Genomic DNA, 26,536 nt, shown 5'->3' with positions numbered 1-26,536 from the left:
TTAAAACAGCAGGTTCAGACATTTGGCTCCTCTTCCAAATAATAGCTTCCTTCTAAATACTGCACTTACAGAATATTTTTCAATGCATTTTCAATGGAAGGGAGTTAAAATGTCATTATAAATGTTTCAACGGGTTTGATAGATTTCCTTTACAAGTGGTAAGTAGTATAATTGGATGTGATCTAACCAGGCACAGGAATTACAAAGGGCACGTTTCATCCTGTAGTTTAGTTATTCACTGTTCATGGATTGCCCGGCCTCATCGATGGGGCCCCGTAGACAGTAGTGGAAGGTGACTTCTGAAGAAAACAATATCAAAGGAGATTTAGAGGAATATAATGGGATTCTCAAACAAAAAATGTCCTTTTACAAAATGCTGCTTGATTGATAAATCCTTGGGATAACACATTAGTGCTCATTATAAGCATTACAAGCTATGACCTTTGTTTTACTTGACAGCAAAGTTCTTTTAAAACAAAACTTCATGTTTCATCTATTGACACAGGATTCCTGAATTGATATTTATAATTTTTACATTAGCAGGTTTATGTTATAATAAAGTAAGGACAGAACGCTGTCATGGAGAAGATGTGCTTTTGAATCTCCCCTTCTAATTAATTACCAAGCTGTGCATAGCCCCAAAGTGTTTTGCTAATGACACAGAAAGTCTATCTAATGAATCTTCTGATTGTTGGGAAAGAAAAAGCACTTTCCCAGGTTAGTTTCCTTTATTAGGGTGGAAAAGTTCTATTTATCTGACTGGAAAAACTCACAGGAACACAGTGTTATAAAGCTCCCTGGGTGGGTCCATGATTTTGATTTTCTTTCTCCTCATCAATACACAGAATTTATTAGTCAATGACAGTGTCTGGTTGGTTCCAAAGAAAAACATTAAATGGAATTTCATAAATTATTTTTAAGTAATATGGGCAAGTTGTGGATGCCAACTGAAGAGCCTCAGTTTGGATTCCTGACCCCTACGCTCTCACCTGAAATCACTGAGCGCAGGTGAGAGCAGCAGTGCTCCCGGTCCCGGGGTGCATCCCTTAAATACGTGTCTATGGCTGGAACCAGGTATGCGGGTTTTGAAGGCAGCATTATGTCAAAAGTTACAAGAAATTTTACATACCAGATATATATCCACAGAGGTGTAGTTAATCCATAGGTAAAACATCATATTTTTATTATAAAAATGGAGTTAAGTATTTACAGAAGTTTTATGATGACTACAAACAAACAGAAATAATTGCCCTATAGTTTATTAATTGCATTTTTGGATTGTCATATGTACACTTTGTCAATATTTCTCAAAACTGCACATACATACAAGACTCTGGTATCTATGAGGGCAGTGCTCAAAAAAGAGTATCCTCTTTAATGAAGATTAATGATGGACTATTTTTATATTTTCAATGACAACAGTGTTTAATGTCAAGCGGATGTAAGCATAACTACAAAGTGAACATTGTTGAACACTGACGATGTATTTGTAGGAAACATAAGCGAGCTCTTGGCTTTCCTTTAATTCTCACGAAACACAGTGAGGCGGAAATTCTTATTATTTCAAGCCTACTGAAGAGAAAACTGAAGTCCAGGGTCATACAGTCAATCTGGAGTAGATAAAAGGTTCAAACCCAGACTGAACGTCACAGCCCAACTCTCAACAGAACACCACACTTAGAATAGAAATCGTGTAATGGTAGGTTGTGAACGATTCTGTCCCCTGGGATGAGGCCAATCTTCTCTGTCATTCCCACGTGAAATCTAGCTCAGATTAGAACTCTAAGTATATTCTAATGATACATCACCTTCCTGCCATGCTGCTGTGAGGAATTAGTGTTGCTCAGGCTGTAATTTTGGAAACCAAATTTAGGTCAGCTTCTCTACTTCCCATCTTGTGCTAATTTATTTGCCTAATGCAGAGATTCCCATGGCCAGGAATGTCACTGGTAAATGATAAAGAATCTGTTACTCTGCACTCAAGTAGAATGTCTGCTAAACTATTCTAGATTGGGGGAGGAGAAAAAGGCATAAATATTTTTGTAACCATTTAGCCAAGAGAATTCCATCATTAGCCAAGTCTTCATTAACCAAAATTACACGTTTTTTAAAAAGTAAAATAAGATAAAAGTTAATAAAAATGTAGTACAGTATAAAATATATGTAGGTAAAGTGCATATAATAGTTAAGAACCTATTTATACCTTTAACTTTTTTTTTATTGTTGAAAATATTACAGATGTCTTCTTTTTATCCCATTGACCCCTTCTACCCAGCAGTCACTCAATATAAAAAATAACATAAATGCAAGAAATGTAAAAAGATATAGTGATGTGTTAAAACAGCCTGTTTTTGCTTTTTAAAAAAAAATTTGAGCTGAGGTCTTCATTTTCTGAGCCTATGAAATATCAGTAGGCTTGTATCCTGAGTGGTCCTGGGGGATTCTCTCTGTGATGGCAGCACGTGTGCATAGGCTCAGCAGCTTTCCCTGACTGGTGGGGCCACTGGACACTGGCTAAAAAGACGCTGAGGTCACTTCTTTGCTCAGTAGGAAGCAGTGGCCTGTTAGATGCATGACATCTGCAGCAGGCTTTGGAGGGAATAAAGGCAGTGCCTTCTCCCTGTTCAAGCCTGGACCTTGATTGGTGATGAAATACCTACACTGTGAGCCCTAATCTCTACATGCCCATGGCTCCAGCCCCTCTTCTTTTCAACCAAATCAATTCATTTTCCCAGAACCTCAAGTGCAACTTCAACGGAACGAACCATTGAGTTACTCAGAACACTGATGTCCTTCAGTTCAAGTCTTCAAATTCCTACCCTTGGTTAGATGCCACTCAGGTATATTAGAAGAGGACCTTTGAATCCACTCAATACTTACTTAAAATATTTTAAGTATTTTAGGTTATGGTCTCTTAGTTTCCTAGTAGGTTGGACAGCTAGTAAGTTGCAAGTAGATCAGTACACATGTAACAGTCGATGATTTCTAACATGCATTTACCTTTGCTGATTGTTAGTAACTTTCACAAATTTACTTTATTGCATAATTTTTGGACTATAAATCTTAAAAAATGGCTTATCTGCTCAAGGATAATCAATAATTGACTGAATATCTTAGTAATATTCCCCAAACTCCTAAACTGAGGAAATATCTCTTTGGAGCTCATTTAAATTCTTGGTCAAACTCAATGCTCACTGTTTAGTATTTGCCAAGGAAACACTGTATGTGTCTTCACGGAAACACTGGCAGGTTTCAAAGGCATTCAGTATGTTTTGTTCTCTCTTCATCAGGTAAATTAAGCCATTTAAAAAATATTTCTCTGACTTGACCTATTTTTAAACTAAAGAGTGTTCAAGGTAAAATTGCCTTTGTATTTAGACAAAGAACAAGAAAAAGGGGTGGGGAGAGAGAGTAGACAAGCCAGAGAATGTGCAGATATGAGAGGATGTATTCAGGCCCAAACATGCATTTGAGATTTCCTTTTAAAATTCCAAAAATACAGGGGAATATTTCCATTTTTTTCCTAACAGGGATCATTTCATAATTTTGCATTTTAAAGCAAATTTTCCAGGAAAAGATTTCATGGATGTGATGATGTCAAAGGAAGCTGGGGAGGGTGAAGGAAATGATGTTTTTAGTTTTTGAACTCACCACTGCTCCTGATGTAAAAATAAGTAATAACTCACACATCAATACTGCCTGTAGATGATGCTAGAACTTTTCAATGCAATGTGACATTCCCATACACCCTCATCCTCCAGGAGGTCGTGGTCGCCCCAAGTATTTCAGCATCCGCCCTGCTGATAGAAGGCCGACAGTCACACCAGACACGTGACTTTGACCAGAAGAGTAACTTTAGGTCGCCCGAGCTCTCTTCGCTCACATGTTCTGAGAGATGTCGCAGCCTTTCCACCTCCTCACCGGGTGTCTCCACACCCCGCCGTCCTCACCGCACACATCAGTGGTTCTGGTCTGCCTCTGTTTCCCTACGCTCCTCTGTGACACGGTGGTAAGTCTCCAAGACGGGGAGGAATCCCACCCACTGCACCAGGCTGGGGACAGCAGGTGCAGACATGGCATGAAACATGCGTCAAGTGGTTACTGAGAAAAAAGCCTGCCACCTGCTCCAAGAAACAACGACCAAAAGTAAAGTCTGGAGCCAACGTTTAGGCTGTCACGTTTGCACCGGACTCACAGCTACCTGGGAAGATAGTCAAATGCCAGCTCCTGGGTTTGTTGTGCTGACATGAAGTAGAACCCAGGCCTCCTCACTTTAAATATCATTTTCGGTGAGTGTGAGGCAGAGGGTTGGAGAGACAGAGTTGTCCAGACTGCAAATCCAGGATGGTGTGGTCCGTCCTTGTGTTGCAGGAAACCCCCACGGGCACTGCAAGGTGGCACGGGGACCTAGGATAATGAAGTGTGGATCCCCTCACCTGGAACTAACTTCCCCAACTGCCCGTATTTCAAGTGGCCAATAGCACTTCGGGGAGCCTTCTCATTCTTTTAATCTTTCACGCTGATTCTATGGTTTATTTTAGTGAATTGTCCACAGGTATAAACGTTGACCAGTGAGAACACCAAGAAACTTACTCTTGTAACACAAATCTTTCAAAGATGGACCCTTGGGGTGTCCAGAGGAAATAGCACATAGGCTGGAAGATGTCTCTCTGGCATTTTCTAGGAGTTTTCGCTTTTTAAGTATTATAATCTTGATTGCAGTTTGGATTGTAGTTGTTAATTGCTTTACCATTCCTGTGTTCATAATAAGATGAATTGTTGTACTGTTTGAGAAAGGATTCAACCCAAAATTTACCCTATTTTTACTTGCCAGTCCATGAATGAACAGAAGGGGAAGAGGAAGGTTATGGTTTTAGAAGCTTTCTCAGATTTTGAAAGTGCATTTAGAACAAGTATTGGAATTTATTCATTTAATGTACTCTGTTAATCTCCTGCTTTTACAGCACTGCCTTAAATTTATATGAAGCAACAATGGCTTAGCTATGGTTCTACCTAAGAAAATCACAGCCTAACCAGTCAGCTACATAAACATACCACTTTAACACAATGTGGCAAGTGCTTGAATTTGGAGTGCAGCAGTAATAATAATGACGCAATCCTGTCTCTGTTTATAATTTTATTTGGTTCTCACAGGAGCTGCGTGTGTTAGGGATGGTCAGTATTTTAGTCCTATTTAACTGAGGAAGATCTAAGATTCAGCATCTAAATTACCCACCGTGGACCTTACACAAAGAAATGATGCCTCTGGGATTGCCTCTGGCTTTCTGTCTCCGGGGGCTATGTGCATCCCACACGTATTTAGAAAATGTGAAAGTGTCTGTGCATTCCCAGCAATCTGGGGTCTGGCCTCCTCTCCATGGGGTTATAATAAAGCACCCAGGAAACAGCAGGTGGGGGCCTGGGAAGCAACCCTCTGCTGAGGCTGTGCCTCTGCACGCCTGCAGGCCTATTTAGGGGGTTGGTATTTATGCAAAGATAGAACAGAGCTGCAATTACAGGTTCCTGTGAGCTCCAGCCTGACTGTCAATCCCAGAGAGGCCGTCTTGTCAATCAGCGTTCATCTCGCAGAAAGGTTGGCCTTCTGTCTCCCTGCGACACCGCTTCCTTTGTGTCTCTTCAACAAAATGCTTAAATTCTGGTCATTGCATTGCTCCGTCTCTACCTGTGCTCCCAAATTATCTTTATTCCCTGTCTTAAACAGTGGAAACAGTGTGGCTTACCCACCTATTAGGCACGTAGCTGGAATGAGCAAAGTGTTACTGAAACCAAAACACAGGGGCAGTGACACATTCCAGGTCTCTGATAATGGGCCTGTCCCGAGTGTCTGACACCCTGAAACAAGTAAACCTTAGTGCTCATCTGGTTGCTCCAAGAGGCGCAGTTCGCTTCCATGCATATCTCGTCGCTTTTCTTGTGCAATCTGTCTTGGCTTTGTCATTAGCGGAAAAAGACCCTTTTGCCTCTCCTACTATCTTCTACTTAACAAAACGAAACTCGTGCTTTGCAGTCAGGGCTTCAGGTCAATGGTTAACTTGTTCTTGCTCCAGAAGACACGTTTTCATGGGCTGAATTTCAACCATGAGATTAACATCATTTGTACCTGTAATAAAGATACAGGTGAGACAGGGAAGGGAGCCAGGGGAAAGATGCTTAAATTCTCTGTGCTCTGCCTAGAATGCACTGCTGTAAATTATCTCATTTTCATTTATTTGGAGACTTTTCTTAGCAAAATGATTGAACATTTTTTGATCCGAGAATGTAGAAGAAAGCCTGCAGATTGGCTCACAGGGCAGTGGTGGGGCGGGGTTGGAGTTCAGAGGGACCTGAAATCAGAGTCTGGGGTCTTTACCCAATAAAGTTCTCCTGGCTTCAGCCACCTCGTTTGCAAAACGAGTGGTGACCTGGATGTCTGAGATGCACTAGGTTTCTAAAAATAGTGATCTCTATGATGGATGTGCCAGGGCAGAACATGGTCAATATCAAATGTTATTATAAAATGACCAAGTTTAGAGGAACCCAGCATTCTTATTAAGAGGCAGAACAGTTATTACTGCTGGATCCACCATTCCCCACAGGAGTAACAATGGAGGAAAAACTTTGGGGGGAAATACCAAAACCAAAAATTAAATGAAAGAAAGAAAGAAAGAAGGAAGGAAGGAAGGAAGGAAGGAAGGAAGGAAGGAAGGAAGGAAGGAAGGGAGGGAGGGAGGGAGGAAGGAAGGAAAGGAGAGTAGGCAAGGCCCCTGGGGAAAGAGAGGATGCTGTTGATGGTGGCTCAGCCAGGCTAGGCTGTGGAAGAAGGAATGACCTGGCCAAAGTTTTGGGAAATGTGCTGGCCCCACCCCCTATCACTGTGGGCACTGGTTCTGTCCTGAGTGTCCACAGGAGTAAATCAGGGCGGCGCAGGTAGCCTGTGCTGTATAGAGCTGACTGAATGTGCAGCGACTGGCCAGCTTCCCACAGATTCTTTCTCTTGTTCTAATACCCAATGCTGGTGAAATATCAGGTAAGGACTATCTTCCCCTCAGTCTCAAAGGTAACATGTCCCTGACTGAATCTTCATCGCCTCCTCAATCAAGTGCCAGCCCAGGATTCCTCACCTCACCAAGTGGTGCAATCATTTGCCCAGTGGCTTAAGCCAAATGTTAGGAGTCACTCTGTACCTCTCCCTTTGTGCCATCTCCTGCATCCATGCTCTGCAGCTACATTCTGTCATGTTTTTGATGTCTGAGTCCTGTTGGCTCTTGCCTCAGAATCCAGGATCACCCCAATTCTTCTATCACCATCTTCTTCCCAGTTGCTGTCTCTTACCTCCACTAATGCACCGGCTTTCTGTCTGGTCGCCTTACTCTATCCAATCTCCAATGCCCACACCTCAATGTCAGTCTTTTACATGTTGTTGTTTTTTCTGTCCATTTAGATTTATGATTTCTTGAAATTATTCTACATATGTACTAAATTACTTATTTTTTCCCCCCTTGATAAGCATCATGAGGGCTAAGAGTTAGTTCTCTGGCCATGAAAATGCATTGCTCAGATGTTTATAAAAACTGACCATGGGGGAGTGATCACTTGCAGCCCAGGTGTGAGGAAGACGGTGACCTGACAGCCCAGGTATGGGGAGGGTGGTCACCTGACAAGCTACCCTTCTGTATATTTGCAAATTAATCTCTAAATGGTGACACTTGTTTTTGCTTCTTTAGGTGCATAAAATTTGGGGGAATGAGAGGAAAACTTGGTTGAAAACCGTTCCATTCATAACCGTCTAGTCACTGCTTTGGCTATGTGCTCTCCCCCGCCCCCCGAGCTGTGCATCTTCAATACTGAGCTACAGTGCAGCACAGAGGAGCTACCAGTACAGACCCTGAGTTGTATCTGATGAGGCATGTCCTCATCTTGCTCCTCCTATACATCATGCTTCATGGACTATGATCCTACGATTCCCATGATGACTCCAAATTTCCAGTGATGACTCCACATTTCCATTTGTGCCAATTGAGAGTGAAATTCCAGTTGAAAATGAAATATCCAGCAACTATTCTTTAGTGTACACCATGAAGACTGATAACAATGAAATTATTACCCTGAATTGTTTGTTCCAGTTTGATTACAAAGTGTTATATTAAAACACATTAAATAAATATCATCCTGGATGATAATTTTGCTTATTTTAGCAGGTTTTCATAAAAACTAAAGAGAAAACATTACAACCACAAAATGCTACATCATTGCTTAAAGAAACATAAGATTTTTCTTTCTCTAAAATAGAAACAATTTAAAACCAAATCATTGTTGACGTGTTTTCTGACAAAAACCCCCACATTGTTACAAAACATGATAATCCCAGGGCCTCTGCCAAATTCTAGCACCTGAATGGAGACACTGTTTTTGACAAATGCATTACTAATTACTTTCTGGCACCTTCAGCTCTTAGAATAAATAACTGCTGTACACAATGTGACTCTCAAACAGAGTGACACCAGTTATTGTAAGAAAGGAGCAGATGAAACACTAGGCATTTTGTTCATTAGTCATGACTATGATATGTGATTTTGCCTCCCTGTTCTTGTAGCTGCTTTTCCTGTTATAGTTCAACTCATCTACTCACCAGTATCCCCACACTCACCCCACTGCCCCAATTACCGCAAATTGGGTGGCTTAAAACAACAGACATTTATTTTCTCACAGGTTTGGAGACCAGAAGTCCCAAATCAAGCTGTCTTGGGGTTGATTTCTCCTGGAGGCTCAGAGGGAAAGACTGTTCCATGATTCTCTCCTAGTTTCTGCAGGATGACCATGGTCCTTGGCATTCCTTTTCTATGTCACGTCTGTCTCTGCCTATGTCTTCACATCACCTTCTCCTCTTTCTCTCTCTGTGTGTCTCTTACAAGGACACTCCTCACCTGGTTTATGGTCCAGCCTAGGTCAGAACAATCTCTTCTTGAGATCCTCACCTGAATAACTAACATCTGCAAAGACCCCCATTCCACATTCTGAGGAATAAGGTTACATTTTGAGAGTCCAAATGAGCATATATTTTGGAGGCCCCTTTCAACCCACCACATTCACTATATGTGAACTCTCTGGCACTCCACACAGATGCATTGGGTGACAGTTCCCATGGTCTCATATGTTTTAGCACAAGTTTCAAACCAGGCACTAGCCACCCTTGGTTCTGAACTGTCTTCAAATGTGCCTCTGTAGTGAACAGTCTTGAAAGATGGAGTTGGGTCTTCCTGTGGAATCCAGGGCAGGCATGCTTACTGACCACTATAAAATATTTGGGTTCTCAAAGCTCTAAGTTCTCCTGTAATGCAACCCACTGTGTGCAGGTGTCCATCTAGGCTGATCCACATTGTTCTTGTGAGAAAGGAGAATGGACATGGATGTGCTCATGCTCATGCTGTGCCATGGTTAGTGAAGTTCTTTGTGTCTGACCTGGGGGTCATCTCATGTCTTCTGATGACATCTATGAAATTGTGACTGACTCATTTGCTTGCTCAAAAGGAAATTTAAATATCAAGCCCTGTGCAGACCTCAGCAAGATACCGTATTTCTTTTTTCTCTGCATACCAATGATTTGGAGAGAAAGAGAGAGAAAGAAAGGGGGAGAGACCATGTTAAAATCATTTAAAGAAAATTTTCAAGCTACCAATTTTTATCTCTACTCACAGGGCATACTTTCACCCTCTTGGCAATACACTAGAGTGAGAGACTGGTCAGGACTATTACACTCTTCCTTACACAGTTTATATACCCTTAGATCCTCAAATATTTTTCTAGGCATGACTATATTTCTAGAAATAAGGTCTCTTTAGCAGCAGAATTTCTAACCACCCATTTACATCCATTGCTACCTATATATATATATCCTCTCGGCTCTGGAAACCTTACATAATTATGGCATTTGGCTCTTTTTCCACTCCCCCTAACAATTTACTTTGGATGTCTCATTTCTGTCATCAGTACCCCGTTTTTTTGTTGTTGCCATGGCTAGAACTCTTCTGATATATCTTTTCATTTTAATATTTTTGTTCTAGCAGTAAATTTAGTGAATATTGAATCTAGCATTCCCATTATCCAGATGAAGAACTAAAGGTCATAGGTAAAGTTGCTTACGTAAAGTTACAGAAAAATTGAGCAGTATTTTACTTCACCTTAGCACTTCTCCTCTTCTTGCAAGGCTTTTTGCAGTGCAGTCTTTTCTCTGGCTTCAGACCTCATAAGTTGCCAAGTAGTTCCTATGAGTCCTCTTAACTTTGTCTCCTTTTCTGTGTGGTTAAATTGTTAACCAAGAAATGTCATTAATTATTAATAGTTTCTTTTTTTATACTTTTATTATTAGAGATCTAAGCTAGAAATTCAGAACACCAACTTTTAAGGCTAAAATCCACTCACAAGACAGAGTATAAAACACAGGTTGCCTAAAACTTGAGTCACAGTTCTATTTTTTGGTATAAAGTATAACTCTGGTGTTTTCTCATCTGTTTTGCAGTACTCTGAATGACTTTATCTTTCTCTGTATAAATCTCATTTGTATGATTTCTAGACTTCCAGAGCTGCTTCTTCTTTCGGTACATGAATTATTGAGAGCTTTGCAGATCTTAAAAATCTTAAGGTTGAGTTCACCATGGCACTGGTCGGTCTCAGCTGAGTAATCTTGCTGAGGCTCTGCTGTCCCTGAAACTCCCTTTTCTATTGCCACCGGTGGCCAGTGAGGAATAACAGAATAGTCTCAGGAGTGATGCTCACCTGCAGTTCCTTATCTGTTGACTGAAGATGTATTATTGATGTGAGTGGGCAGCTCTCAGAGTTGTTATGCTCAGTTGTTTAATGTCTCTTCATTTCATAAATTTTTATCAGTGCCAGGTGGCTTTGTGACAGTGTGGAGAAACTTACCTCTTTTTCTTTCTATCTCCCTCTATCTCCAACCCTAGATTCACTCTGTGACCTTTCTAGAACACATGATAGATCAAGAATATCTGGGCATATCTCTTAGGACATAGGGATCTAGCTTTGAGGACTTAGAGCCAATATAATTTACTGCCCCTATGTTGAGAAATTTAGGACTAAGTGTAAATTCATGCACTGTGATAGACAATTCTAAGATGAAGGTTATTTCCTGACTTGGTGCTAAACACTTCTGTGGTCAGGCAAATGTAGCTTAGCTCTCTGCTCCAAGAAATGCAACTCCTGGGAATTAGGAAGGTGAAGAAACCAAAACGGCTCACTTATCAAGACTAACACCTTACTCATCAGTACTCATTTTAAGACTCCACCTTGCTATGCCCACAACCCCAAAGTTATTATCATAAACTCTCTGGAACTGAACTTATTTTCATCTTAAATCACCAGCTTTTAAACCACAAGACCTGAGCCCTAGATACCTGTAAGACCTCCCCATAATTTCCTCCTTCTGAGATATTACTAAGACTCTATTCAAATGTTACTCTCCCTTGTAGCAGTAAGTTGAGTAAAGTTGACTTTGCTTGAGTAACAGGCTTTATGGTGGTCTTTTTGAGGGAGTCAATAGCAATCACCTCTCCCAGGCTTTTAACTTGGGATCATCTTTCTGAAAGTTGCTGCTGAAATTAATGTTGTTGGCTTCAGCTTCTCCTTCTTAGTGTCTGGATTTTGTTTTTCCCCTGCCATTCTAGATGAATGAATGGGTACCTTCATCTTTTATGTAGCCACTGCCATTCTAAGGTAGGCCCTTGCAATTTCTCTCTTGGTTAGCTAAAATTATCTCTTGTGGGTACAAACCACTGGATATACATTGTCCTGATAATGTGGTTGTTTGCTCAGAAAATCCAGTAACTCCAGATTGCTTGCTTAAATATTAATGTTCTTTCCCAGTACTTAACTTCTGCCTAATTACAACTGCCTTTAATTTCATTATACACTTGCAGAAACTGTATCTAGCTTGGTACAAAATCTGGGACACAGTAAATATTAGTAAATTCTTCTTGAATTAATGAAATATTTGAGGTCCTTCTCAAATGCATGTTACATGAATCCTGTTCAGATGTTTCTAACCTGTTAAAGCCTCTCTTTTCTTTGAGTCCCAAATTAACTTGGCCCCACCCCAAAGCAATTCCTTGTTTTCAGTGTTTTGGATTAACATGTAACTTTTAGTGATTACTAGTCTAGTGGTACATACTGCTTTATTGTATTTTAAAAAATAATCTTTGTACTTCATGGATCAATTTTATCATTAAATAAGTATTCTAATTCTTTCTTATATTCCTAAAGCCTATGTCTTCATAATTTTTTTGTTGTAAGAAATAAATGAAATCCTAAGATGTTTTTATGACTGCTTGTAAACTTAATGTTTTAAACACTTTGAAATATGAATATTCACACTCAGAAAATACTGTTTTACAAAAGTATGAGTAATTTACAAGTTATTACTCAAGTATTAAAAACTCACAAAGTTTTGGTCAGTCTGGTCCTTAAAATCTCAGAAGGAATATATTCTTTTCAACCATAAATGTTTTCCATCAACATTATTTTGTGAATCCTTGATATTTTTGAAATTTAAAGATAAAAGTAAATATCAGTATTAATCAACTATAATCAAAGCTATTGTTTTGAGATGCTTCAAATGTGAAGAAATAGATTGTTTTGACAAGATATATTATTGCAGAAATTGGTGGGCACAAAATTAGTACATCTCCCCTTGAGCATCAATACTACTCATGTTGGCCCTACCATTGTTTCCTCCTGCTACAAATGTCAAGATTGATACGAAAAAGATACAGTAAACTAACTTACACTCCAATTCTTCAAAGTATACATTTATTTCACTTATTTATGTACATTAACTTGTGTTACTGGGCCCTGTAGTATTACTGTGGTCTGCAGTATTACTGGAACAGGCAATTTTAGCAATTTCATGTCATCCCTGACTTAAATTATGTCATTTCATTGGCATATAGTAGCCATTCTCTGGTTGTTGTTTTCTTGAGGTAACAAGAGCTTGCGGTGCCCTTATTTGCCATTTTACTGATGTCACTCTCAGGCAAGGGTACTCTTTGAAGCCAGTCTTTCTACCAGCTATCACTAGCATTACCAGCTCTCTCTGGTAAACTCACTTGCATATAGTTTACCTTATTGCTCTCATGGAGCTCCAAGCCTTTCTTAATTGCTTACCACAGAAATCTCTGTTGGTTTCAAGAGTACCCTTAGGCTTGAACTTCCCCATGCTCTGTTTCAAATAGTCCGTTTCTTTAAGGAGAGCATTAGAGTTTTCTCACCTTAAAGTGGAATCTTGTTCTATTTTCTTGTGTCTCCTGGCCTTTACCCCTGTCTTACAACTGTGCTAGGACAAAGGCTACCAAGACCCCAGTACTTGGAGTAGAAGTTCCACTCCATGTGGGGGTTGAGCAGAGGAAAGGGAGCCCCAACCTCTCAGCCACACTCACCACAAATACAGCCTCTGAGATCCAGAGAGTGAGGAGATGAGAAATGCCTGTGGCCTGCCCTTCCTGGTGGCACATCCTTTGACTGGGAAATGAGCAGAGAAGGGACCCATCTTATTGTCCCTTCCCACTGGGAGTGGAGCCTCTGTTAGGCTCAGCTGGGGGAGGGGTAGTTGGAGAGCAGCCAGAACTGTTCTTATTGAGGTTTAATTGATTTTCTTTTTTTTTCTTTTTTTTAAAAATATATCTTTATTGATTTCAGAGAGAGGAAAGGAGAGGGAGACAGACAGAAACATCAATGATGAGAGAGTCATTGATCGGCTGCAGCCCGCAACCCAGGCATGTGCCCTGACCGGGAATCGAATCCTGATCACTTGGATCCTAGGTTGATGCTCAACCCCTGAGCCACGCCCATCTGGGCTAATAGATTTTCTTGAATAAGTGTTTCCTCATTTGCTGTATCCCTTTATGGACAATTTCCAGAGACTTTAAATGGTTGTTTTTCTTAAAAAATAATTTTCATTTGTTATGATTATCTCGCTGGAAATGAACCCACCGGGCTCCTCATGCCACTGTTCCAAAGTGGGACTTTCCCTTATTCATTTAACCCGTGAAATACTACAGCTGCTTTGTCTTTGGTGACATCTCATGAAAGCTTGGATATGAGTAAGTATCTCCTTCAGAGTCAGCGTGACTACACCAGTTAAGGAGTGACCTCAAAGAAATATCAGCTTTAGAGAACTGCACAGAATTTATTTGCGTAGTTAGAAGGATTAAAAACTAGTTGGGAGCCGCCACAAAGTACCTATCTAAATCCATCAGTGTTAATGACAACATAATGTTCCCCAGGGAAGGAGAGCAGCAAAGAAACAATTAAATCATCATTTAGCGCCTTCATTTTGCCCGCAGTAAAGGCTAATGAGATAGAGGTAGCAGGCTTTTGGGCAGCGTGTTCCTCTTCTGCGGCTGATTGCCAACTGTGGCAGAGTAGACTACTTCTGTGAAGCAGGCATCAGAACAGCCCCACGGCTCAGCATCACCTCCTTTCACTAGTTTGTATCCGATTTTGTCCAGCTCACAGATTAGCCAGACTAGAGACCAGGCTGGCTACCGCAGACTTTATCCAGGGAGTAAGGTGTCAGTGTTCGGGTGCAATCCAAGGAGTCCTCCATCGCTAGCTCCGGTCGAAGGTTCCTACCGATCACCCTGCTTCAGAGATGAAGGGCCAGCACCCAAACTGGAGACTTACCAGGCGGCGCTACCGTCAAAGGGACACGTTCCAAGCCCTCCTTCCTGGCCTTCTGACCTCATGCTTCCCCAGGGTCCAACACTGATTCCAGAAGCAAGTGACAAGTCAGCGCGACGTCGTGAGGATGAGAAAGGTGTTTGGTGGCTGTTGAATTTACCGCTGAGCCTACAGAAGAAGCTCACCTCCGGCGTCTTTCATTCAGGGCCAGCACAATCTGGTGACAGGACAAGGCCCTGCCTTCTGCCACCTTCCTCCCCGCACTTGGAACACACTTGCAACCATCTAGAAAGTGGTTTTTGCAAAAACACACACACAAAAATACAACCCAAAACTTAAAAGTAACCTTTTGCACTAGCTTATGGAGAAAGTCATTATTGCAGAATTGTCATAATGAACACTGTTAACTTAATGGCATGATCTACCCGGCCCCACTCCCTGTACACCCCGGAGGCACCACGCGAAGGCCTTCCCGCCTGCCAGGACCTGCGGGAGCCTGGGCGTGCGCTGGGGAGGTTGGGCATCGAGAAGCGAGGTCACTTTGCTTCTAATAGTCACGAAATCCTCATGCTGGGAGGCAGTCTGAAGACTCTACTTTCAAAGTTAATATTTGAATTCAATTTTCTTAATCACACACCTGCCTGAGGTATTCTTACATGATTCGTCTGCAGAGACTTCAATTCACTGTTCAGTTAGGTAAAGCATGTGCCATAAGATACAAGATACTGAAAGCACATGTCTCAGGAACTACGGTAAGTTTACTTTAAAAAATTAATAATAAATAATTAAATTCAAAGTCAGAAAATTTATATATATATATATATATATATATACACACACACATATATATATATGTATATATATATGTGTATATATCCTTAATAAGCATGAGGATATACAGGTAAACTTTATCTTATATCAAAAATTTTCAAATTTAGGAATATGCTAAGATTGAAATATATTTAAATTTTTTTTATATATAAGAAGTTGCTCAAGTCTTTTTTTTCTCAGAAAATATAAATTCTCTGAAATAAATTATCTACCACAGTTATTGTGCAGCTTTTAAAATATCTCAGATTCTTCGTCAAGGTTAATTTCATAGAGCTGTTGTAATTTGGTCCATGCTGATTCAGTTCAAGCCTCAGTTATGTACATAGTGTATGGAGAGGCACTGTACAATGTACTAATGGGAATTTTGAGTTTAATAAGGAATGGCAGTCTTTATTCTTTCAAGAGATTATATTTTTCAACCCAAAGAGCAAAAGAGTCTTAAAAAATATTTTTTGAAAAATTTACTGTGGTTTATAAAGCCATTTAGGTAATAGTAGCAGTAGCACCTTCCTTCCTTCCTTCCTTCCTTCCTTCCTTCCTTCCTTCCTTCCTTCCTTCCTTCCTTCCTCCCTCCCTCCCTCCCTCCCTCCCTCCCTTCCTTCTTTGTAACATTCCTAAGTGATGATACTAACTTTTAAAGCACCAATAAAAATATCATTGACATTAGTTTTGAACCTAGTAAAATTTCTGAATTCTTTGCTCTTACCAATAATTATTTCTTAAGACATAAAAAATTTCATATATCTCCAAAAGATTACTTTCTTCTTACGTGTTTGCTATTCTTCAGTGGAACACATTTCTTCCATGGAATAAATTTTGCCCTCAGTAAAAATTAACAGAAGCTACACTCAGGACTGTAACAGGTAAAAGAGGCAAGTGCAGCTTGTGTATAATAATTTTAGGTATACAATAGAAATTCTTTCAGGTGTTAGATTCCTATGTTTGCAAAATATCACACTATACTAATTTTAGGTATATTAAGAGAAATTCTTTCCATTCTCTTATGAATATTTTGATTGAATTTTACTTTTATATTTTAAAGATAAAGAAAGGAAAATAAGAAAAGGAAAGAATAGTTGGCCTCTACATGTTTATATTGCTTTTTACATGGTAGGAGTATATAAAACTAATAAAAAATATTTAGAGCAATAATTGAATATACTTCCTTTCTTATTATAGATTGCTGCTTTTTTCTCATAGTTACTTTTCTTTTTTTCTCTATACTACTTTCAGTGTAGGCATATAAGCCTTCACTCATGTATTCAACAAATGTTTGTTGAACAGCTGTGATATGATAGTTACTGCTTAGACACTGGCAGTCATGCAGTGCAGTGAACACAGAAGAACCAAGGCTCATACCCAATGATTTTAATTTTGGAACTTCGGTGAGAAATCTATTGTATGTTCATGTTAATTGTCACCTGTGCTTTCCATCAAAAGTTCTGAGGGAGCATGTGAATCTAGGTGTCTACTCCAAGCTAGCGCGGTCAGTGAGATGTTTGACCATATCTGTGGAATAAGGCAGTTTACTTTTCACGCATCACTTCACAAGAAATTATTTTGTGCTCTCTCAGCAAAGCAAAGGATGAAAAATTAGTAGAAATTACTTGCAGATCAGTAAAAATCGGGTCCTGGATGGTAGCTGGGCATCTCAAACATAATGAACTGGATGATTTAGTCAGTGGGTCTAAGAAAGTCTCCTAGCCTTCAAGTGGAACTGGTTCCATGAAACTGAAGTGGAGTAATATTGGTGATTTCCTGAGTTAAACATGGTTCCTCTTCCAGGTACAAATGGTGTAAACACCTTGCAATTACAATGTAAAGGAGAATGAAAATGATAAGAAAAACCTAGTTCATCTGAGTAGCAAACTAAAATGGCCTGGTTTTCAGCAAGTGACGTAATTTAAGATGTTGGAAACATTTTCCCTGGAGTTACTGACAAAGGATTCACGGAGAATGAAATGATGGTCAATTCAAACAGACAGAAAAATGGGTAGGAATATGGCATAACTGATATTTAAACCTTGTATTTTATAAGAGGATATCTATAAATATTGTGATAAACTGATATATCTATAATAGTGGGGTATATTCAATTGACTATTGGGGAACTTTTGGAAGAAATAAGTCAGAAACTATTTTCATGGTTTGCCTCTGGGGAGCAGCAAAGGAGGTGAGAAGACTGAGGCACTCCTGTGTTTTCACATCATTTCTTCCGTATTATTTTATTTTTCAGCATCACAGCAATAATAAGGGAAAGATGACAACTTGTCCACACATCTCTTCTCTGCTCTCTTAATTATTATCTAGAAGTAACAATAAAGAAATGATTTTATTTTGGCCTCTGCTTTTCAGGTCATGCAACTAGAGGCATGCGAAGCTCTAAAGAGAAGCATCGAGGCACCTAGTGTCGGGGAACTGCCTGCCCTGGAATTGGTGAGCCCGTCCATCCAGCCAGGACTCTGCCTTCAACTAAATTAGGACCTGGGGCAGAGCATTTCACTTTCTTAGCTTACTTTATTGCTCAGCATCACTAGCTATGAGGAAAAGCAAATCAAAACCACAATGAGATACCACCTCATACCTGTTAGAATGGCTATCATCAATTAGACAATAAATAACAAGGGTTGGAGAAAATGTGGAGAAAAGGAACCCCCCACATGCTGCAGATTGAAATTTATGTTGGTACAGCCGCTATGCATACCAGTAGGGAGGCTCCTCAGAAAAATTAAGAATAGATTTACCATATGACTCAGCAATGCCTCTTCTGGGTATCTCTCTGAAAAATGTGAAAACATTTATTCATAAAGATATATGCATCTCTATGTTTATCGCAGCATTACTCACGGTGGCCAAGACATGGAGACAACCTAAGTGTCCTTTTCTGGATGACTGGATAAAGAAGATGTGATGTGTGTATAAGTGGAATGCTACCGAGCGTAAGAAAGGATACTCCCCTTGGCTACCGCATGAATGGGCCTTGAAGGTATCATGCGAAGCAAAATAAGGAAGATGGAAAGGGGCAAAAATTATATGATTTCATTCCTATATGGGACAGGAAACATAAAGCAACAAAGTAACAAAACAAACTCACAGACACAGACGACAGTATGGGGAGGAGAGGAGTAGGCAGGTGGGAGGTGAAAGAGGCTGTAGGAGGTCAAGCACTAGCGATGGAAGGAGACTATAGACGACAGACTCTGGGTGGTGAGCACGCAATGCCATCCGCAGGTGGTACACTGGAATTGTACTCTTGAAACTCATACAATGGTATTGACTAATGTCCCCAATAAATTTAATTTAAAAAGATGCAGGAAAGATGGAGTAAAATAGCCTGGACTACTTGAAGCACCTCACTGTAATTGAAAATAACTGGATTGGTCTTTCTTTACTAATTGGATTACAAATTCCTTAAGCCTGAGGGAATTTATTACAATTTCTACTATCCATCCCCGGGATCTGCTCAAGCCTCACAATAAAAAGTCATTGTACAATTTAATTTAGCCTGTGGTCGATTTGTTAAACAAATATTGCATTTTTTTAATGTAGCAGTCATTTTCTTATTCAGAATAATAAATACAAGGTTTTGCGGAAAGTGCCACTTCACCAAGGAAACTGTTCAGGTGTGGATTTCCTTTTCTGTAGGTAATTCAACAGCTGAAAAATTAGCTCCAAATTTATTGCATTGTTACATTTTAAAAAGTAACAACTAAATGTGATGATGGACACCAGGCTTGATAATTGTCATTCTAAATTGTTCCTGTTATGTTCGTCTTCTAAAGTATATTTTTTCTTAAAATGTAATTACTAGCACCATCTGGGTAGGTCAGATTCACTTGACTTACTCTGCTATAGACATTTTAATTCATCTCTGCACAGTTCTACTGAGTCTTACTTCATAATGGTAGGTTAATGAGAAAGTGTGAACATTATATCACAAACAGGTTAATAAGAAAGCGTGAAAATTGTATTACAAATTTAGCTCTGGAAGTTTGGAAGGATGAACAGCAGTAATGTGTCCTATTCAGTTTCATTGTTCTCTCACGAGTCTTTCTTTCTTTCTTTCTTTCTTTCTTTCTTTCTTTCTTTCTTTCTTTCTTTCTTTCTTTCTTTCTCTCTCTCTCTCTCTCTCTCTCTCTCTCTCTTTCTTTCTTCTTTCTCTTTCTTTCAGTAGGAAATAAAATTAACTACTCTGAATACTTTTTCATACTCTATGTCCCTTCTGTTTTTCATACATAAAGAACTACTTTGGGTAGTATCTCGGTTACTGAGACTGTGTGTTTCAAAAACAAGCTACATATAATTAATACTATTTTACACATCATGCTTCCCAGCTTGATGCAGTTTATTTGAAGCTATTTTAAATTCCCTCTATACTATGGATAATATTGTTCTCACAACTCAAATTGCTCATGCATCACCATTAACGCTATGCATGTTCTGTGCTACTTCCCTTTTCCTTTCCTGCCTCAGGATGTGGCCTCTGTTCTCCCTTCTTGGATCCATCATGAGTTCTCACCCAGCCTTTGATCCTGTCTCATCTCCCATCCCTACGGGGCCCATCTAAAAGGTAATCACATTCCTAAAATACCAAGAAGAATTTCCCCGCTGTATAACTGGGAAGGTCAAATACTCTGAGTGCCATTATGAGACATTTGTTTGCCAGAGAGTGGGGGAAAAACAAACCAACAAACAGGAAATATTGCAAATAATCAGCGACCCATCACCAATGAAACGTTAATGAAGTTTCAGGCTGTTATCCAGGACTGATGAGCATGAGGTCATCCACGTGGTAGAGCAAGGTGGTGCACTGTGGAAAACTAAACTCAGGGTGTCAGTGACATAAGCAAAGGGGCTCCTAATCTGCCAGATCTTCTAAAAATTAAACAGAAAGCTCCCTGGATTACCTGTCCAACAGCGGGAGATGTGTCGTTCATCCGTCAGCTACAGTTTCCCAGCGCTGAGCTTTGTGCTCTAAGGTGTTAACTTCCTGTGTCCTGTGCTGAGCCTGTGGGCTGTTGCATTGGAGAAGGTTTGGAAGCAGAAAGCTCGGGTGGGATGTCCATCTGGGGTCATGTTAGAGCATCCTGGGACTGCTACAGGGACCATGGCAGAAATCAAGCAGGGTTTAAAGGTTCATAACCAGGGCCATCTAAAGAGAAGGCTGCAAGATGCTTATTGTTTAATGTATATAATACAGTGTAGGGTGCTGAAATAACAAAACTTAGATGAAAATTTGATTGTATATAATTAACCTAGCCATCCACATTACTGAAAATTATTTATGCTGCAGAATAAAAAATGTGTTTTTTTAAAATAGTGAAATCCATAGAAATTACTTTGTTAAATTTTTGTCTACATAAAGGGTTTTAAGCACTGAGCTACTAATAATTGGAGACCAACATTATGTATAGTTTTAATGTTTTTAGAATTGTAAAAAGATTAACTATTTTTATTGGGACACAAACTGAAATGATGATGCCACCCCAGAGAATCCTTAAATATAAAGTACATTGATTAATCTATATTTTAAAAGTTAATCTATAATCTCTGTATTACACACAATATTCAAGGGTGATATAAATCTTTACGTGTTTGATGACTATTTTAAAGTGATTTCATTCTTGGCCAGGTGGCTCAGTCTGTTGGAGAGTTGTCCCATATGCCAAAAGGTTTCAGGTTTGATTCCTGGTCAGGGCATATACCTAGGTTGTGGGTTCAATCCCCATGCTGTATGGGAGGGAACCGATTGATGTTTTTCTCTCTCTTTCTCTCTCTCTCTAGTCAATAAAAACATATCCTCAGGTGAGGATAAAAGAAAAGTTTAAAGTGATTTTCCTAATTTTCATAATTATATTTTAAAACATTCAGCCACTTTCTGTCACCCTGTTATCCATGAAGAGTTCATGAAATATATAACACACTCCACTGGCTTTTGAGTCAAACAATCTGCGATGAATGTGAATCTTACCATCGTTTAAGTTTATTCAATAAAGATTTATCAAATAACCTCTGGATAAACCACACTTGATTCAGCAGGAACAATAGATATAGTCTGCACAGTACTTTTTATTCAGCCAGTACTTCTTAATATTTTATTCTCCTTAAACATAGTATTGTAAACTAAAATTTATCAACGGTAGTTTACACATTTTTTTCAATTTTTGACATAATCCAATAAATATAAATTGCACAGAATAGTTCATCACCACCTATAAAAGAGGAAGTGAATATTATGGTAGAAGGAGATGTTATTTTTGTGCCTAACAAGTTCGAAAAACTAAGATATGAGGACAGTCGGAACTTGCATTCAAATTTAAGGTCATGCTTTGCAAACTGTACAGAGATGATCTGGAAAATGAAAATTGCTGAGAATTGAGTTAGGACTCTATTTTTTTAAAAATATATCTTTATTGACTTCAGAGAGAGAGAGAGATAGAAGCATCAATGATGAGAGAGCCATTGATCGGCTGCCTCCTGCATGCCCCCTGACTGGGGACTGAGCCTGCAACCCTGGCCTGTGCCCTGACCAGGAATCGAACCCCAATCGCCTGGATCGTAGGTAGATGCTCAACCACTGAGCCACGCCCGGCCGGGCGAGTTGGGCCTCTTGATGAGTCTTAGAGAACACTTTTGGTCAGTTTTGACAGAAAAAATGGGACAGTGCTGTAACCATAAAACAGGCCCCTCCATCACTTGATGTTGTAAGGAGCGCTGAGAGGAGCGGGGCTACTCCATCTTCGCTGGAAGCAAAGTCAGCTGATTTTCATCAATAGTTATGATTAATATGATGATTCAGTAGCCAAGAAACCATTTTCTCTTCTGGCCACCTATTAATAAAGTTACAATAAAATAAAAAATTAATGTTCCATTAGAAATATTGTGCTGTTTAGTTGATGTTGGATAGGGCTGATGACCCTACATGCAATTGGGTTCCTTTCGAAATGCCATCTTGGTTTTTGCCTGATTTTATAAATGTCATAATTCTGAATCCTAGTGTCTCATTCTGTGTAAATCATATTTCCTTATATTTCAACACACATTAAATTGAAGCAGGAGCCCAAAGCTTGAAAGACAATCAGAGACCTTCAGATAACCATAAATAAGGTAACATATGTACATTCTCTGAGATATCATGAGTGAGGAGTGTTGATGTAGATACAGAGCTTTCAATTGTGTGCTCTCATGGGGATGTCATATCCTCATTACAACAGCGGTGCTACGGGAAGGTCCTGATTCTCACTGTGGGGACCCCTCTTCCTGGCGAAGGCACTATTGCAGCTCTGGTGTCACCTTTCATCTGGAATAATGCCAAAGATCAACATATATACGTTAAAAAACGTAGTTCCTGTCACTGTAACTCAGGGTAATCTGAGCCGTAGATCACCAATTTGGGTTGGAAAGAACAGTTCCTGTTGTGATTATTTCTTTTTTCTTTTTTAAAAATATATCTTTAATGATTTCAGAGAGAAGAAATGAGAGGGAGAGAGAGACAGAAACATCAATGATGAGAGAGTCATTGATCAAGCCCACAACCGGGCATGCGCCCTGACCGGGAATCGAACCCTGATCGCCTGGATCCCAGGTCGACGCTCAACCGCTGAGCCACGCCCGGCCGGGCTGTTGTGATTATTTCTGAATTCCTTTCAAATCATTGTTTTTGAAGAATGAAGGACATAAAGGAAGAGCTTTGAACTTAAAAATTCACGCAGGGGCTAAATTATACAAACTGCCTATTTCCAAAGATTGAAGAAAATTATGTAAAATCCCACTTCAAACATTGATAATATAGAAACAGCTTTTAGATGTTATTTTTTATTAAATAATGACAATTCTCTTCTACCTTTGAGGAAAACAGATTTATTTTGATAATCCTAAAAAGACAGTATGCTATAATCAACTCAATAAAAAGAATGTATTTTCACTGAAATATTTCTTCTACCACACAAATATAATTTTTTCCAATAAATTATGTTATACCACTGAGCACTTTTCTTTTTTTACATTAGCAACCTCCAATTCAAAATTAAAACTCACTATTGGAGACAATGATTTTTGTAAATTTTTAAAAATAGCTCTTGGAGTAAAAAGCAACTTTGACATATTTTCCCAAGTAATTCAAAGGGAGGAAACTCTTTTCCTTTGACCACCACTTGAGTCTGGAGAACACGTTCTGAACTAAAGAACTTTAGTTAATAAGAATATGAGAAATCAGTGTTTCATTCGTTTCTTCCGCCTGTTCCTCTGGGTTTGGAATCTAACCTTTCACATTTAGGAAAACTTACCGTTTTCACTGCTATTTTTTGTACTCTGTTCAGTCTTGTCCTGTTCCTCTAGGATACTGAGCAATTCACTCCAGCAAATATGTGCTGAGCAGAGAGCTCATTGTGAGGGATGCAAAACTGTGGGTTTGCTGTCAGAAGTCTATACAAGTATTAGGGATGGAGTTTTGGAAATAATTTAAAATTGAGCTAGGCTTCCAAGGATGGGTGGAATTGGGATAAGTGTACATGTTAATTAATATATTTAAAATAAAGGGAATGCAGGAGAAAGTCCCCAAATGTTTTAGAGTTTGGATTAAGAACTCATGTGGCTCCTTTTCACTGAATGAAGGTGGAGAGACAGTGCTCACAAAACATAAGGCCTGTGTTTACTTGTAATCATGTGTCCTTCCATTATGAGCTTTGAAATGAGCTAATGCCATCTAAGTTCTCATTGTTTATTAATGACAAAGCATGTATCTGATATCTCCCTCTCTGGAAAATGTGTGTATTCCTAAAGGGAATTTCTGCTGTCTCTTTTCTCAGCCTAACAGAATGGTTGAAATTTAGATTTAGGAAGTATTGGTAGCCATCTTCAAATTTTGTGTTTCACAGGACTTCTTTAAGGCACCGTAGTGAGTTTTCTCTCTATTTGATGGTTACAGAAGTGAGAGCACAAACATTAGAGACATCATTTAAAATGAGATTTACATTTCCTAACTTTCAGCTTCATTGTGCCAACTCTTAGGAGGTTTACCCCTCATCAATTTTGTTATGATTTAAGAATCACAGAACAATCTGTCTGTCCCTTCCGACAAACATAATCCCCAAATGCCTGCTGTCTTTCCTTGTCATTAGTTTTCTACATTAAGGATGTAGACACCCTAATTGTTTTCCACTTAGCACAGTCATCAACTGAGCAGACCCTGGAAGGGGCTGCTGTGTCCATCTGCCTGTCTACATGCGGGCATGCATCTCACCCCTCTTCTTCCATGATGAGCTGTGCAGCTCTGGCTGCAGCAATGCACAGCTGAAGGGTTTGGAAGAAAGAGCGTGTGTGTTCCCTGTCTCCTATGTCAGTGTTTTAGAGAAAATCGGAGCCGAACTTTAGCTCATTCTTAGGGCAGAATTCCCAGAATTACAAAAGTACTGTTGAGAGGTAATTGAGTTAGACTTATATTTAGGTCTTAATTACCTTTTTGATTGGAGGTTTATTTTTAGCATGGTATTTTGATAATGTAGAAGGACCAATTATTTTGTGTGATCTCCCACTGTGTTAAGGAAATGCAGATTGTAATTTTAAGATAAGTAAGTTCAGTTGGAATAATGTTCTAAAAGTACATCAGCGATGGCAGGCTTTTAGTTATATTTTTATTGGTATTTAAGCGTTCCCAGCTATTGGGTTGTAACAATGTCTTGATGATCTTTTACTTCTGTATCCATTGGTAATAAGAGCTAGTCCGGGGGTGTAGGATTATAGGGAAGGTTTCAGCCCTTAAAATTACACAAAAGATGCTTGAAAGCTGTTCTTAAAGAAACAAGTTGAACTAATAAGAATACCCATTTTTAGTTAGACACATAGCATTAAGGTGAAATAGAAGCGAACAGGAGAAACCCATAGTAGGTCAGTATACATAGGGCAATGTAAACCAGCTTTAAAGTGACGTTTGCACACAGCAGTCCTTGGGGTCACATTTCCCTTTCATCTCTGTCGATGAGATTATAAATCTTCTTATATCTGTCCAGTGTGTGGGAATGCAAAATGCATTTAGCAGGAAAGTGGTGTGGAAGGCACTGAGTGCAGTAAGGGGCATGACTTGCAGATAGTAAAGACTGGAGGCTAGGGGAGTGGTCAGTTATCCAGGTGAGAAAATGTGAAGACCGGAAGTAGGATGTGAATGGTAAGAACAGAAATAGGAAAGTGGTTGAGGAATGTTGTGATGCTGGGAGGTTGTGGGCTTGGAGAGTCCTGGAAGAGAGTATCTGGTTTCTCACTTGCACAACAACTTGGTTGGTGGTACTTTATCCTAAGATAGAGAATGCACTCTGTGTCTCCCCGCTGAACTAGAGGCTACCTTGGGAGCTGACATCAGGTGTTGGTCGTCTTTGCTTTCTCTGACCCATGCCAGTGCCTAGGAAATGACCTGCACCTCCTGGCAATTCAAGGAAGTAAGTTCGGTTCTTCACAATGAAGAGTCCTCTAACCATTGGTATGTGCAGCTCTCCAGACTGGGAGCCTTGTCTCTGCCGCACCCTCTTTGCATCCCACACCCAAGCTGGTCCAGCAGTGTGGCTGCATCAATATGTGTGTGGTCGGTTGAACTGAGACGAGATGTTCCTCACCTCACAGAGTGATATGTTTACAGGAGGTGTTACTCATGGCAGAGAAGAGAGGCTGGCTTTAGGTGGGAGTTAAACTGTATTCCTTCTAAGGTCCTTAAATTCCTGACAGAGGCCAAGATCTTGACATTCTTAAGATGAACCTCATTAATGAGACTCAGTTTACCTTTTGGCTTATTCACTCATATAGGTATGTTTTTGCTAGTTTGAGATTCTGTTAGAAAGTTAAATGACATGGATTTCAGCTACATGGAATTAGAAAACTATTTCAATGATCTTAATACCTCAAATGATGTTTCTTAGACTGGTCCTAATGCATCTCATGTCTAAGGTTTTATTAATGAAAATCTTTGTCTATAGTAGTCAGGTTATACACACCTGCACACATAGATACAAAAAATATTTTCATACCTTTA

This window comes from Miniopterus schreibersii, assembly GCF_964146895.1.
Source record: "Miniopterus schreibersii genome assembly, chromosome: 1".
Classification (NCBI taxonomy): domain Eukaryota; kingdom Metazoa; phylum Chordata; class Mammalia; order Chiroptera; family Miniopteridae; genus Miniopterus; species Miniopterus schreibersii.
The sequence above is the reverse complement of the archived record's forward strand: the minus strand, read 5'-3'. Positions refer to the sequence as shown.